The sequence below is a fragment of the Microcebus murinus genome, chromosome 9 (assembly GCF_040939455.1).
Source record: "Microcebus murinus isolate Inina chromosome 9, M.murinus_Inina_mat1.0, whole genome shotgun sequence".
In the NCBI taxonomy this organism is placed as follows: domain Eukaryota; kingdom Metazoa; phylum Chordata; class Mammalia; order Primates; family Cheirogaleidae; genus Microcebus; species Microcebus murinus.
This window is the reverse complement of record NC_134112.1, coordinates 48,115,494-48,131,744: the sequence shown is the minus strand read 5'-3', so window position 1 is coordinate 48,131,744 and position 16,251 is coordinate 48,115,494. Positions and strand designations below refer to the sequence as shown.

Below are 16,251 nucleotides of genomic sequence, written 5' to 3'. Positions count from 1 at the left end.
TTGTTTAATGTGCATCATTGTTACCCATTCTTTCCCAAGGTCCTGCTCCCTATGTTATTTTATTTCTTAGGTATATAGAGACACAAAGGAAGCAAATTATTCTTGGATACTTTTTATTTTCATATTTTAAAGCACAGCCTAGATCAGTGGCAGAGTTTTTCTAGATTTAAAGATGTCAAATTTAATTAAAAATTATTTTTGTATGCTTATTTGGCAGGCTCTTTTAAGAAAATTTTCTTCCTACCTAGGCATTGTCTTGGAGGAATAAAAAAAAAAAAGTAAAAATAAAAAAAGAAAGTTTTCTTCCTTTTGGGATTTTCCTGAATTTCTAACTAAGTGAAATTTTAGAAAGCTGGGATTAAGTTTCTAAAAGCAATAAAGCTGACTTATAATCCCAAACTAGAAAACTTCCTTTTCCCATATCATAAGTGATTCAAAAACTTAGGCAATTAAAAAAAAGAAAAGAAACTTAGCTCCTTAAGCAGCTTTTTAGTAGTCATGGATTTTTAGCCTCTGTCCTCATTGGCATTCTGACACCAGGAAGGGAAAAAATCCTCACATTTTTTTTTTCAATGCCTCTTGCCTTTTTTCTTGCTGCTACTGGAGGATTCTGTGTCTACCATTGAAGTCTTATAATTTAATACACATTTCTCAGATCATTTTAGTGCTATACATTTGGAACTCTTTGATACTGTTCTTTTGTGAAGGTGGTTATAATGAAGTCACTTTTACATCTGGGTCTTCTCCATTCTACACACTTGGAGCATGGCACCACATCAAAACTCCAGTTGTGTTTCTGCTAGGGTGTAAATAGGAAAAATTGTACTGGGCCATGTAAATCCCCACGCATTTTATATATCACTGGAATACCTACTTAATACACACATAAATGTGCATGTATATGCATGTAGAAAACCAATAGATGTTTTAATGCAAATACAAGTCTTGTGTGACAAAGATTAAAAATTTAACTACTGAGAAGCAAAGACAAGTTGTTACCCAGGGTAGTTGACGTATACTCAGGAAATACAGCATGCAGGAAGAAGGAAAATTGTTCCATAAAAAGGAGTAGGCTGAAACCTTGGGTAGAAGCAGAATGGTGCTCAGGCATCAGGTTTTTTTGAAAGCTAGGTAAAAATAAGGCCTTTTATTATTATTATTGTAATCGGCATCTACCTGTTTCTGTTATTAGAGTCATGATTCTCAACTTTCCACTCTGCCTCTTGACAACCTTAAGGATCTAAAATTCCCCTGCTATAGCTCTGTCTTTGGATTTATAATTTCCAACTTAGAAGAAGTTCATAATCAAACTTTTTTTCACCTGGACATATTTTCTGCAGTTCACAGCGACCAGGGCAGGATTTATCTCTAGCCAAGAAGTGGTAGAGCATTTATTATTGTATGCAAAACCATTATCAGCACTGTAGGGTATGCAGCGATGAAGATTTGGTTTGTGTGAATGTGTTTATTAGAATTGTTTTGTTTTTATTAGTGCTTTGGATGCATGGGTTTTGAATGGTTTGTCCTCAATCTTATTTTCTCTGTAAGCTCTCTAGTTTTTAGGGTGCAATTTAACAGAATGCAAAGTTTTTCTGGGAGCATACTTATTGGGTTGTGATAGCGTCACCTGTATTTAATAATAAAATTAGTTTCTTTTTTCCCCTGTAGAATCCAGTCAACACTCTAAGTTGTATAATATTAAGAGGAAAACTCAATATGTTGAAAAGATATCTTCACTCATATGTTAATCACAGCACAATTCACAGTTGCAAAGATTCAACCCAAGTGTCCATCAGCTGTCCCTCGGTGGATGAATGCATAAAGAAATTGTGGTACATATACACAACGGAATATTATATAGCCATAAAAAGATTGAAATCCTGTCATTTGCAAAAACATGGATCGAACTGGAGAACATTATGTTAAGTGAAATAAGCCAAGCACAGAAAGGCAAATCTTGCATATTCTCACTCATGTGGGAACTAGATATTAAAAACAATTGATCTGGTGGAGACAGAGAGTAGAATGAAGGTTACCAGAGGCTGGGAAAGGTATCAGGGAAGGGGGACAGAACGGAGATGGTTGATGAGTCAAACATATAGTTAGATAATTAGATAGTATGGACAATATTTGATAGCACAATAAAGTGACTATAATCAATAATAAGTCTGGGTATACTTTTAAATAATTGAAAGGGTGGAATTGGAATGTTCTTAACATAAAAAAATGATAAATGCCCGAGGTGATAGATAACCCCAATCACCTTGATTTAATTAATTCACATGGTATGCCTGTCTCAAAACATCACATGTACTTTATAAATATATACAAATATTATATACTGATAATAATTAAAAATAAAAAAAATTAAAAATTTTAAAAAACTTAAAAAAGAGGAAAATCCTAAAGTTTTCATGAAATGCTGTGAATGACATGTAGATAGTTTTGGTATTATGGTTAAGAAATAGCTGTTAGACATTCAATTCAAACTCCTCCAGAGTTTCAGTGTTTTGAGAAAGTATTTTAAGTAAATATATGGGTGTGTAAGTAATGAATGGCAAAAGTGGATAAAGATGGTCATAAAATTTTTAGGGTTTACAGAAAATTGGTAGACTCACTAAAACAATATGCAAAAAGTTAATCAATGATGTGAACATTTTATTGTAAAGGTTTAAAATAGAAAGAAATTACTAGGGATATATGGAATTCTCATCATTTGAAAATTAACTTATTTTTGGAAGATTTCTATTTTTTATCACTTTTAAAAAGAAAATTAAATTTTTCTTTTTCCCTGCCTTAGACTTAAAGATTTAGTGAAATTTATTCATGAAGTTTTAATAGGTGAGTTATTATAGTTAGATTCATATGCATAAAGTAGCCTTTTTTCCTAGGCCTTCCTTAATCTTTAAAACGTTTTCTTAGTTAATGTTCCTTTTTCCTTGGTCAGTTAAAAAGAAGCATTTCTTTATCCCTTTCTTCACTTGCTTCTTTTCTCCAGAGTTGGTTGGTTTTTTCATTTGATTTTTTTTTTTTGGCCCCACCTGTCTGTAAGCCCTTACATCAGTCATCTGGTGGCCTCATGTGTCTGAGAGAGCTCCAGGTAGGCTGACATGAAACACGGGTTTCTGCATGGCCAAGAGGTACGACAGAGCCTGTGGCATAAAGCCTACACATTTTCTACTTAGGAACAAGTTCCTGGTTTTGTTTTGAACCCACCTGTTGGCTCCAACCAGGCCACTAATCACACATTCTTGTAATAGGCCTCATCATGTAGCTGCCCAATGCAGGGATGGTTGAAGAAACTTGTAGCAAGACTGAGAAGAGTGTGGTGATGTTAGAAGGAGGAGACACAGTAAGAGCCATGAGAAGGAAATCCTGATGGCCAAAGGAGAATGCATCATTAAAATGAAGCTGAGAAATGCTTAGATATCAGGTTTTTGAGATTGGAAGCCAACTGGCCCTGTATACCTGCTATTAAACCCTGAAGGCTGTTGCTCGTATTCGTAATTGACTGTATCATCAGTTGAAGATTAGACTGTGTTCATTATAATCTATTTAAAAAGTCAGGGAAGTTCTTCCTACTTTTTAGATTTTAAAAAAAAATCTCATATAAAGGCAGACATAACAAGGGATCAATTTTTATTTACTCACAAAAATGACCTAAGTGGATATTAGAGTCTAGCATTTTTGTTAGTCTTCTTTCTTATCTTGTCCTCTGTATCCACTCAGATGATGTTTTTACAAGACTTTTTATCTCTTCTCTTTAAAGCTAGAACCTTTATTTTAACCTCTACAATTGTTCTTCTGTGGCGATGTTTTGGATCCATCTTAATGTCCATTAACAAAGATATTCTTAGTAGCAGAAAATGTGAATCCTGTATAACAAGAACATAATGATTAATTTCCTGCAGCTTTGCCATGTGGCCACTACCCTTCTTCTTTTTGTCCAAACTTGTTGTATATACATTTGTTGACACTATTTGTACCCCCCCATCCCCATCCATTTCCACCTTACACAAGTCCACAGAATTTGTTTGAACTACTGTCACCAGCAGCTCCTCTTACTGTTTATTTATTCAACAAGTACTAAGTGCTGTTCTAGGGGCTGGGGAATTACAGGAGATCAAGCGAATAGAAGTCTGTGCTCCTGAGAAGTTTGTGTTCTAGTGGGGGAGAAAGACAAATAAATAAAATAAATAGTGAACAAAAAACAGTGCAATGTGATAGGGGAGGGAGGAGCAACGACAGAGGAAAGCCAGGGAAGGACTCTGAGGAGGTGATTCCTGAGGTCCAGCTGAGTGAAGAGGAGTCAGCCAAGCAATTGTCTGGGGAAGAACTTTCTAGGCAGAGAGAACAGCAAAGATAAAGATTTCTGAGGAATCAGCTTTGAGCATAAAAATTGTCCAATGTGACCGAACCATAGTTTGGTGGATGCTGTAGGAACCCTGCTCAGACCCACTTGGTCAGTGGGTGCCTGGACTGGACAGAAGCACTTCACCTCCAGGCCACAGGCAATGACTGACCAGCCCAGGCCTACAAAAACCTGGCCCTCTTGCTTCAAGGGGGACTAATGTTGAATATGATTGTTTGATCTGAGACCACATTCTTCCTTGGCTTTTCTCCTCCCTGTCCTGCCTTCTCACTCCTTTTTCCTGAGAGCATGCCTTCAATCAAGTAGGTGAATCAGGATCCTGGCTCAGCTCTACAACTTTTGACCTTTTGTCTGAGCTCCAGACCATTATACCGCTACCTACTCAACATATCTATTAATACTTGGCAGTTCCAGGGATACCTAAAACTCAGCATGTAAAAAGTTGAATTCATGATAGTTTTCTCTCATCCCGGAGCTTTGTTCTTCCTATGTTCACTCGTTTAGTTTATGATCTCCCCTTTTACCTAGTTATCCTAGAGAATCAAGTATGGATTTTCCCTGTCTGTTACACCTTATGTCCAGTCACTCATCAGGTAACTCATACTGAATCTCCCTCACCTCCTTTGCTTTCCACCCCATTTTTGTTGCTTTAGCTCAGGGCCTTGTCTGAGCCATTGTCAGGAAGTTAACTTAGGAAGCCATTGTCTTAACTTCCTAAGTGGCCTCCCCATGTGCCCCTTTAAGCTCTCCAGTCCATTTTCTATACCATTACCCTGTTGTAAAATGGAAAATCCCATCCAGCCATTATTCTGCCTCCAGTTTTAGGGCCTTCCTATTGGATTAAAAGACAACTTCCTGCAGGATAAAATTCCTAATTTAGCGTGGCTGACGGGCCCCTTTGAGCCACCTCTCCCCTCAGCCATCACAGCTGCCACTGCTGTGTGTACAGCTTGGCTATTTCCTCATACAGCTTCCAGTTTCAGGCCTCATGCTGTTCCTCAAAGGCCCTTCCTGTCCTGGGCAGTACCTGGAAGCTTCAGCTTTATGCCACCTCCTCTGTGAAGTCTTTTTTGAGCCACACAAGGAAGGTTATTTGTACCCAGCGGAGGGCTCTCAAAACACTCATTTCAGTGTATTGTAATCATGTGCTTTCTTTCTAATCACTCATTGGGTTCCTTGAATGCACAGACTATGGCTCTTCACATTGCTGGGCACATTACATTTTTGTTGAATGAATAAATGAAAGTAAGGAGTAAAGGAAAGTAAGGAGCAATTTTGTAGTGTTAAGCTTGTTGGTTTTTATACAGGACATCTTAGTAAACGCAAACATTGTACCGTTGTGCCGTTATCAGCCAACTCCATAGGAAAAAAAGATGCAGGAACTACTTAGGCAAAGTGACTTAAGCAACACTTCTGACGTGGATTTTTTTCTGGGAACATTGAATGATGGGGGAGGGGAGATTGTTTAAGAACAACCATTAGCCCTAAAATATGGAGCTGGGAAATTCATTAATTCTTTAAAATATTTATTTAATGTTTGCTAGATGCCTAGCATTGTGTTACATTCAATGGGGGATTAAAAAGAGATGCATTTGATATGGTTCATCCATCAAGGGCCTTAAAATGGGGAAAATGCCAACAATACAAGTGAGTAATATTATGAAGCAGCATATGATTAAATCCTGAATGATTCAAATCAGAAGTATTGTTGGTTCTGAAAAAGGAGAGCCTTTGTGGTCTGGAGGGATAACTAATCACAAGCAAAACCTCAGGTTCTTGAAAGACCTGTTGAAATGAAGTCTGGTCTGCAGACATGATGCTCAAATACTTCAGTAGTTTTCAGATATTAAGGATATAGCTTTCTCTCTTGGCTTTGGTGAAGATAAATGTACATAATATTTGTGTTTGAGGAAGAATTTTTAGTAAGATTTTGAATGAGCTTTTGTGTTGCAGGAAAAAAATAAAGTTGAATATCTTCACAGTTGTCATTCAGAGTGATGAAGGTGAAGATGTTTTGCAAGTGGGAGAGAGGGGAGATGATTCATTTAAGCCAATTAAAATGTGAAGGGAACATGCTTTCCCTGAGCTTTACGATCATCATTGCACTCCAAAGTTGGGGGGCTGCAGGGGGGGAGGGGCTATGGGAATATTGACCACTCATCATTGACACAGTACTTACCTTCTCTTGTACCTTAATTTCTTAAATAAGTGACTTTTACGAGCTCAGATTTCATGCATGACTTTTTTATTTCTTGCCTAAGGTATTTCTCAGTTGTATGGTTGTGTCTTTATCTAATTTATGCCCTTTTGTGGTTCTGTGTTCTGAGAATAGGAAATCCTTTAAACGAAAATGGATTATGGATCTACCGCTGTCCTGTAGGGGTCGCTATGAGAGTAGCAGTTCGGCATCCTTTGCCACCTGGCACCTTGTGGCATGACTTGGCACAATTTGCTTAAGGATTGTGAGATCTGGTTTGTGTTAGTATTTTATTTTTGAGGGTGGTATGAGCTCTAAGCCCACCAAGAATTTTGTAGGCTCCTAACTATGCATTCTGTCACTTTGGTTCTGTATATGCTGCTGCACCTGTGCTTTTTTTTTTTTTTTTTTACCATGTACTTGGTGCATGGTTATTTTGGAATTCTCATTATGCCCCATTTGCATATGACAAATATATACACATAGACACTATTTTCGCAGCTTTTGCAGCATGAAGGATGGTGCCCTAAACTTGGCCTTTTATAGGATCTCAGATTGTTGTTTAATGGGGTTGTCACTCAGGATACTTACTGGCTTTCTCCAGCGTTCTTAAAAGATTGAATGGAGCATGATGAGGTGCATCCCCTTGATTAAATGTTTTTCCTCCTATGCAATCACCATTAGCTGTTTGGCTCCCATTCCGTATTCTTTTGAATCAGCCCTGCATAGCAAATCAATATCTTTCTGAAGAGACAGTGTGTTGTGAATTGCCTGGACAGCATATACACAGTTACTTTGGCTGCAATGCTGCTGCAGAGCCCGGTTACTCTGCCTTCCTGGGAACTCCACAGGCAAGTCCATCGTGTTTGGAGGAAAAAAATCAGATTTCTTTGGGGAAAAAAAATCGAACTCTTAAAGCTATTGATACTATATGTTAGCATGTCCTTTGTGTTCTGCTGAACCATTTTTGGTCTTATTCCACAGAGATTAGCTTCTCTTAGGTGATTTCAGGGATTTTTTTTTTTTTTTTTTTTTTTTTGCTTTGCTTCCCCCTCTGTTGGTTGTAGTACGGCCGTACCATTTCAGCTTGCTAGTGCAGAAAGATGTGAATTCAGTTGCTGTATGAGCCTGGCCTGGTGCAAACACATTGCTAGAGACATGTTAAAGAGTTCCAGGTGAATCAAGCCTGAGAGAGACAACAGCAAAACGGTAAGACAGAGCATGCTTGCAATTATAGCAAGGATTTTAATTTGGAGCATCTCGGCAAGTCTGAATCCTGACTCACTCATTTATACAACTTGAAAAGGATTCATTTTATGCATGTCATTTTACTCACTTCTTTCTACTTAACTGCCAAAAACATCACGGATTGATAAAGGGGGTATTTAAATTAGGGCTCCGACAGGAGGTTACTCATGGGAGAGTCTTTGGAGGCTCCGAGGCTATTGCTTGTAGTTTGTAAACACCAGTAGCAGTGATAAGATGAGGAGAAGGTTTAACAACCGCTTCTTTGCCATAGCCGAGTCTTATTTCTTCTGAAACTAGTCTTGTTTATTATAGCCTAAAGAGATCCTATAGATTGTTTTGCCTGGCTATGCTTGGCTGAATGCCCTCTGAGTCAGGCAAGTGAAGGACGGGAGCCCACTTTTTTCGTTTGGGTAAACTGATGTCTATGAATTTGGCTGGATTGGATCTGAGTAGAATAAATATCTCTAGTATATTAGGGATCTGGGGCTTCCTCACTGCTCATCCCACTCCCTCCCCTTTTGAAGCATAGAAACGCACCGGCTTTAAGTGTGTGCTTCCTAGCAGAGGTCAGTGTGCTGGTATTTTGCATCATTACACCTGTAGTGGTTATGCTTTCATGTATGGAAGTGATAATCCTCCATGCAGTTCTGCTTGAAGTGCTGGCTTTAACAGTGGACTATTAGCATTTTGGACGCTAATGCAGAACCCCTGCATGCTTGGAAGGATTGGGGCAGCAAACAGGCTACTCCAGTGATCCCTACCTGTTTGTAAAGAAGATAAAAATTGAGAAATAGAAGCGCAAGCATACCTTGGTATCTTCAGAAGCTGAATTTCTGTTTCCTTTGTTAATTGTCACACAGCATTTGGTGTAAGGGGGGGTTGAAGTTGAAGGGCACGTTTTAATATTGTTCAAAGTGAGACTAATACATTACATGGTCCTCGTGAGTTTATATAGACCTACCGGTAATATCGATGCTGAATGTTAAGGATGTCAGCATTTGATTTTTTGCTTTAAAAATATCCTACTTATATACAGTTTAATTAACTTATAATTTATGTAAAATGTAAATGATGTACAGGGTGAACATTAGTTGAGAAAATCAGCAGTAGCTTGCATGCTGGCCATAAGCCAGTTCTGTATAATTTTGTGACATAAGTAAATTTGAGAAAGAGCACCTAATTAGTTGATAGGCTAATTGAGAGAAATATTGATAACATATTATGGTTCACTATAAGTAAATTTCTTTTATGGAGGAGGGAGCCTTAAAGGTATTTCCGTATTCACTCTACTATTTACTGCAAAGAGAGTTCAAATTTTATTTTGATCAGTTATTTCCTAAAAAATAAAGATGAACTATAAGCTATTCTTTCCCATACTTTGGTTGTTCTTTTCTTAAAAAAACTTTTTTTCTATTTAGAAGATGATGTGCCCTGTGTTTTCTATTTCTTTTTCTGAGAATGATGTATTCTACCTATTTATATTTTTACCTTTCCTTTGTGTAGGCTGTGAGATTTATTTATTTATTTATTTTGGTCTTGTGACAGAAGGAATTGTACATCTGTGAAAAGTAACTAATTTTTAAAAAGTGGGATAGTAGGCTGGGCACGGTGGCTCTTGCCTGTAATCCTAGCACTCTGGGAGGCTGAGGCGGGAGGATCACTTGAGCTTAGAAGTTTGAGACCAGTCTGAGAAAGAGGGAGACCCTGTCTCTAGAAAAATTAGCCGGGTGTCATGGCGTGAGCCTATAGTCCCAGTTATTTGGGAGGCTGAGGCAAGAGGATTGCTTGAGCCCAGGAGTTTGAGGTTGCAGTGAGTTATGATGACGCCACTGCTCTCTACCTGGGGCAACAGAGGGATACTGTCTCACAAAAACAAAACAAAACAAAACAAAAAACCCAAAACCAAAAAACAAACAACAACAACAACAAAAAGTGGGATAGTGGAGCAGTAATATGACATTGGTTTTGTAATCATACAGTTTTTTTCTCTCATTCTACAAACATTCATAAGGCACCTACTATGTGTGAGACATTGTGTAAGACATGCTGTGAAGGAAGTACGGGATGCAGTAGACACACTCCTCTCCTGAAGGAGCGTAGATTTAGTACAGTTGGTATCTCCCCTGGAATATGCTCTATTTTACTTTCTCATGGATAGTCAATTTGGTGCTTTTTATATGTTATATATCCTGCTTAGGAGAATCCTTCCTCTACTTTTAAAAAAAGCATTTATTAATTGAACAAACATTTATGGAGAATCTACTGTGTGATGGTGCGTAAAACACTGGTTCTTGTCCTCATGGAACTTGTGATCTACTTCTTTTGAAAATATTTTAAGAAGAAATTCTATGGCAGGTTTTTTTCTTTTTTTTTATTTTGGTAATTGCGAAGGAGATACTGTGTGCTTTCAATGTTTTTTCTTGCAGTAAAATATACATAACACAAAATTTACCATTTTTACCATTTTTAAATTTATAATTCAGTGGCATTAAGTACATTCACAATGTTTTGCAATCATCACCACTATTCATTTCCAGAACTTTTTTTTTTTTTAAGAGAAATTCTGCACACATTAAATGGGAACTCCTCACTCCCCCACCCCTCTAGTTCTTGGTAATCTTACTCTACTTTTTGTGTCTATGAGTTTGATATTCTAGGTACCTCATATATGAAATGGAATCATGTGTATTTGTCCTTTCATGTCTGCCTTATTTTACTTAGCATGTTTTCAAGGTTCATCCATGTTGTAGCATGTGTCAGAATTTCATTCTTTTTTAATGCTTGCTTTGATTTTTATATGGAAAAGACAAAAGTTTCTTCCTTACTATATGATGACACTATAAGTCAAGTTCCCATATAGACACCATAATAGATAATTTAGATATACTAAAAATAGTAGCCTGTGGAAAGGGGCAAGGAATAAGGACTAGAAATGCAGTGAGGGAAAGATTTGTGGATATATTATCTTTGGATTCTTTCTGTGGCCTGGTAATTGAGCATGGTAATTGGGCTGCTAAGATTTTCATGTCAATTCTTTGCTAATAGAGAGCAACAATCAGCTGAAATACTCAATGGGAAGCTAGACTGTGGCTTTCATCATCATTAACATTTGAATTTCACCCACTGTGCCTCTAGTCCCTTACTCTGTCGAGCTTTATAAGCAAAGACTGATCATGTTGAGGTCCTCTTACAGAATCAGAGACTCTTAGAACTGGCAGGTACTTCAGATATTGTGTTATCTAATTGGTTCATTATCATTCATTAGCCAATGAGAGAGTGAAACTCAGTCTCCTGATGCCCGCTGTGGCCTCCTTTCACTCCCCACTCCTGTTTTCAGTGAGCACTCAACCAGAAAACTCCAAGTATCTGAGTTTGAGAAAAAGAAATGGGAGAGGCTGTAAGCTTGAAGCCATATTAATCAGTATTCCATTGGATGAAGTAAGCCTACCTTCATTAATATATTTTGCTCTTTCTCAGATTTCTTCCTGATACTGCTTCTCTTAAATCCAGATGGTTTTTTCTGACAGGAGATCCTTTTTAGAAAGCCAAGTTAAGGCCCCAGAGCTGTCCTTTTATTTGCCATTGACCAATTTCACAATTCTTAGACTGGGTCAGTCAGCGGTTTATATCCATGCTTTTAACTCACTATCCGGGGACACAAACATCTATAGAGGAGGAAGACTCAACATGAAAATGTCTAATACTTGAGTCCCCCGTCTTCCCAAGTAACCTGATATTCCTGATGAATCTTATTGCCTTCTGCCCTCCTGTTTTTCCTTTATGACCTGACTTTTGATATGAAGCTGATTCAGTATTAGATTAATCATTGGCATGTTAAACTTGAGTGGTGCATTTTGGAGGGAGGAGGAGAAGATGGGCCAGAAAACCTAAACCACAGAGCAGTTATTTTGCATGGCTTTGAAAGTGTTTTCCTTTTGCATCAGGGGAGATAAGAGAGATGGAGAGAATTGTTGCTGATAAGGTCTGTCCTTTGTTTATTTCCCTCATGATATAAGTCCCAGGGGACATCTAAGAGAGACAACACAGTGGTCAAGAGCTTGAGCGTTGTAATCCAAACTCTGAAATAAATCCCCTCTCCTGTGTTTACTTTTTATGTGACCTTAGACCTGTTACATAATTATATGTGCCTCAATTTAATCATCGGCAAAACTGAGATAATAATAGTACCCCCTTCATGGGGTTGTTGTAGAGATTAATTGAGAAAGTATTTTTAATGTATTTGTCATAGTAACTGTTATATAAGAGCTCAGTAAAAGTTAGTCATCATCATCATTTTCATCTCCTTTAGAAATCCTTAACTTCCATCTCTGTTTTCTATCAACTGCATTATATCTTGTCCAGGATCCTTCTCCAGTTACCTTGATTTCAGAGCATGTTTGACTATTACAGTTCTTGAGTTTGAGTGGATACAAGGACACGATAGAATGCTCCACTATTCCACTTTTCATCTGGCAGGCTTTGAAAGGGTGTATGTTCCGTAGACTTACTCTTCTGCCCAGTTGATAACACGTTTGCTCCAGCAGCTTATTCCTCAGCTAAATGAGATATTGTTAAAAATACAAAGTTGACAGTGAAATGCTTCTGGAAGCACTGGGGTTTGTTTTCAGGTGGCAGACCAGCAGAGGATGTGTGTGTGTATCCCACTGTTCTGCTGTATTCACCTTGGATATCTCAGTTAGGATGTACTATTGACTTTTCTTAGTCATAGGAAAGATTTACAGAACCAGTCTTCATGAAACCAGTTAGGGCTTTATTATTAATATGTTGCTGTCAAATTTGTTATTGCTGTAGTTTTAGCTCTTTACAATGGATGAACCCATTGTTAAAGCTGCATTGAAAGATACTTCCATTTTCTCCTCAAAGGTTCATTGTTCCCTGTGTTTCTCTTCATAAGCTCTGTGTGGTTAGTGACCCATATATGATTCTCTGAAAATGTTAAGAGCTTCAAAAGTCAATCCCATATTGAGTGATGCCCTATATTTTTCTGAACTCTTTGGTGGGGTTTGCATCCAGATTTATTTTATTAGAAGAAAAACATCAGACTTTTAAACTTTATTACATTACTCAACATTAACTGCTAAATTATTATCTAAGCACTAATAATACATTTTATATTTTATTGAAAAGGTGGTTACTGTAGGTGAGGACATGGAAGGTGTATATATTTATATAGCCATCTGTTTCAGAGTAAGAAGATAGTACACAATTTTTTCTCCTTCAGGGAAAAAATTTAAAAATATTTATAATCTTTATTTTTAAATGCTGTTCATATGGTTACCATGGGGAAAGAATTCAGATCCTAATGGATCAGTCATATCTCCAGTAGTGTATTCTCTTTAGTTTTCATTTTTTTAAATGTTATTACACCTTCTGGCTGCTTTATCTTACATGAGGGACAGAATAGCAGGCTACAGATATTTGAAAGGTTTAAACATGAAGGAGGAACTGGCCTGGTTTAGTACAAAGAAACCAGAGGTGGTTCAGTGGAACTCAGAAGTGAAACAAAACAGAATTCAGAAGACACCTGAGACTGTTGTCTGCACGGCCTTTGAGACAAATAACAGCTTCTGCAGTCCTTATAATGTTTTTTAAAACACCTCAAACACTAAGCATATGTGTACATGTAGAAAGCATCCTGGACCATGTTCATGATTTCAAGTCAGTGAGTCTGAGTTCAGCCTGTTCTGCTTATTAGTAATTAGTGCTTCTGACATGGTAGACATTCTTAGTTTTTAAATTGGTGTAGTTATCATTAGTCAGTCTCCTTGCCAGGTTATTTTACATCGTTACGTGCTGTGGGGTCCTTTGAGAATGCACTCTGGTTTCTCTTTCTCAGACAGGACCCAAGACAAAACCTAAAACAAGAAGAGCTATATTTAAACCTGTAAATTCTATGTGTGTGTGTGTGTGTGTGGTGGGGGGGGGGGTCCATATTTGCAGGAACAGACTTTCTTTTCTAGAATAAGAGCTTTAAGGAAATAGTGTCTTGATGAAGAAACTAATTAGCCATGCAGTGTGAGCCACTTTATGTAGCTTGATTCTTCTCTTTTGTTGAGAATGGGTATTCCATTTCCCTACTGCAGCTGTGAGAATTTTGTGGGCTGGAATAGGCTTTTTGCTTTGTGGAATCTTAGGACAAAGTCACTCCCTTGCTGTGCATGGAGATTCTCATCTCATGTGCCCCATTTCTGAGCTCTCTGGATATAAATGTTGGGTGGGGGGAAGGCAATATGGATGTTAATTCTAATATTTCACCTTCCAAATCTGTATGCTCATTTGGCCATATGATATGAATTCTACACCCCTGACTCTTTGTTCCATGATAGAATTTTAACCAGCATATAATTGTGGATGTCAAGGGGAAGTCAGAAAATGTATATATATTCTTCTTTTTCCTCTTGACCTTTTGGGATATTTAATATGTTTTTAGTGGAAACAGTGTCTGAAAGGTATCTCACCTGATTTTACACAGAATGGGAGTCGTAGTTTATGTGTTCTGTCCAATCTGGAGTGGGAAATGTTTAGTTACGCCACATAGGCAAGAGGGTTTTTTTTTTTTTTTTTAACCCCCAAGGGAAAACTTGTTTTAGGATATGTCTTCACAAATATAAGTTCCTTTTTAAACTTCTTTTCTAGATCTTGAAGTGACTTCCTTCTTATTTTATTTTATTTTTTTGTAAAGCTATCAAGTAAACTCTGGTAAATAAAAAGCAAAGCAAGATTCTGGGTTCAATTCTCCTTAGAATAATTTTGTGGTAATTCTTTTTTTATAGATATGGTGGCCAGTGGCAAAACAGTGCTCCTGTATTAGAAATACATAGATCCATAAATTTCTATGCAGCAAGTAATGCCACATATGCTATTATAACCCATGTATATTTTTTCTTTCTCTACTCCTTAGTCTAATACCATTGCTTTTTTTAAATTCATAAATATCTTGGGTATATATTATTGGAAAATTTTACTTTATAGAGTACAAAATTATATTAAAGAATTATCTGAAATTACCATGATCTTTTGTGAAAAGTTTGAGCAAAAAATATTACCCAAGGAATAGTGAAATGATTATCACTCATATTATATCCAGAGACTGAAACAAATGTTGCTTCTAAAAGAGTTGACCTCTCACAATCTCAATCCCTTATTTGACCATAGCAGCAGAATATATCAGTACATGGCTTAGAACACTGTGTCTCAAACTTTCATGTGCATGCAAATCACCTGGGGATCTTATTAAAATTTAGATTCTGACTTAGTAGAATTGTGGTGGGCCTGAGACCCAAGGTGATCCCAGTGCCACCAGTCTGCAAGCAGCAAGGGGTTAGAGAATATCCCAGATAAAATTCTGATCCCCAACAACACTACATTCTGAGAAACCTACATAGGCCCAAACTAATAATAGAGGTGGTACTTCTACCCTTGTTATGAGTTGTTCACTGAACCTTATATTAAATTGATCATCATGATTTGGACAAAGTGAAGAACGTAGGGGTCAGTAAATATATGCATGTATCTACATGAGCCTGTAAACAAAACTGTATCTCATCTCAAATGTATAACAGCATAGAAAGCAAATAAATAAAATTATTTTAGCTACATCTACCAAAGCTTAAGTTGCTGGGAGGACCACCTAAATGTTTCATAACAGAATTAGCAAAACAGTTATCAAGCCTGTTGATGGTAAGCATTGAAGCCATCTCCCATGGTAGGGCATATAATAAAACTACAGTCTCTGAAGGAATGTAATGTCCTCATGAGTTCTCCCTTTAGCTGTGTCCACTAACAGATGAATTTCGGATTTTAATGAAATTAGGTCAGACCCCACCGAAACCAGTCTGTATAAAAATAAGCCTTTAAAAACTGAATCATAATCTTAGACATTGAATTCTGGCGAATAGGAACAGCAGGTCAAAGTGTTTTCCTTGACTGGAAAAGATCTCAACTCAGAAAGTGCCTCATTTTTATGTAGTTTTTTGGGACTAATTTTTTTAATGGCCTATTTTCAGTTAAAGGGTAAAGCTTATAATAAGGAAAATAAGATATTTCTTGCCTAGTCTTTTATTTATTTTTGTTTTTTTAGAGATGTGGTCTTGCTATGCTGCCCAGGCTGATCTCAGACTCCTGGCCTCAAGTAATCCTTCCACCTTGGCCTCCCAAAGTGCTGGAATTATAGGCATGAGCCACCATGCTTGGCCTCATGCCCAGTCTTTTGTGCTTTGGGGACACTAAAGAAATGGAAGAAGATATTGTTTGCTCAGGGTGTTTACAGTCTGGCCGTGGAAATATAAACACATGAGAAACGGAGCAAAACAAAGCCAGACCTCCTCCCACCCCAACAAAATGAACCAAACACATGAAAACAAATTGGACAGTAGTTTATATGAAAATATATGACACCATATATTTAAATAAG

The 16,251-nt window shown here is 37.4% G+C and overlaps 1 protein-coding gene across 6 annotated transcripts in view; it reads left to right on the top strand.

Annotated features, from left to right (window-relative positions):
- Positions 1–16,251, top strand: part of CDK14 (cyclin dependent kinase 14) — a 542,302-nt gene that overhangs the window by 95,074 nt on the left and 430,977 nt on the right. Inside the window, exon 1 of one of the 6 annotated variants that reach the window (XM_012779601.2) lies at positions 7,623–7,778. The exons of the other annotated variants lie outside the window; for them this stretch is intronic. The gene's annotated coding sequence lies outside the window, so the exon portion shown is untranslated. Of the gene's footprint in view, positions 1–7,622; positions 7,779–16,251 lie in introns of those variants that run through there. 6 annotated transcript variants of the gene reach the window in all.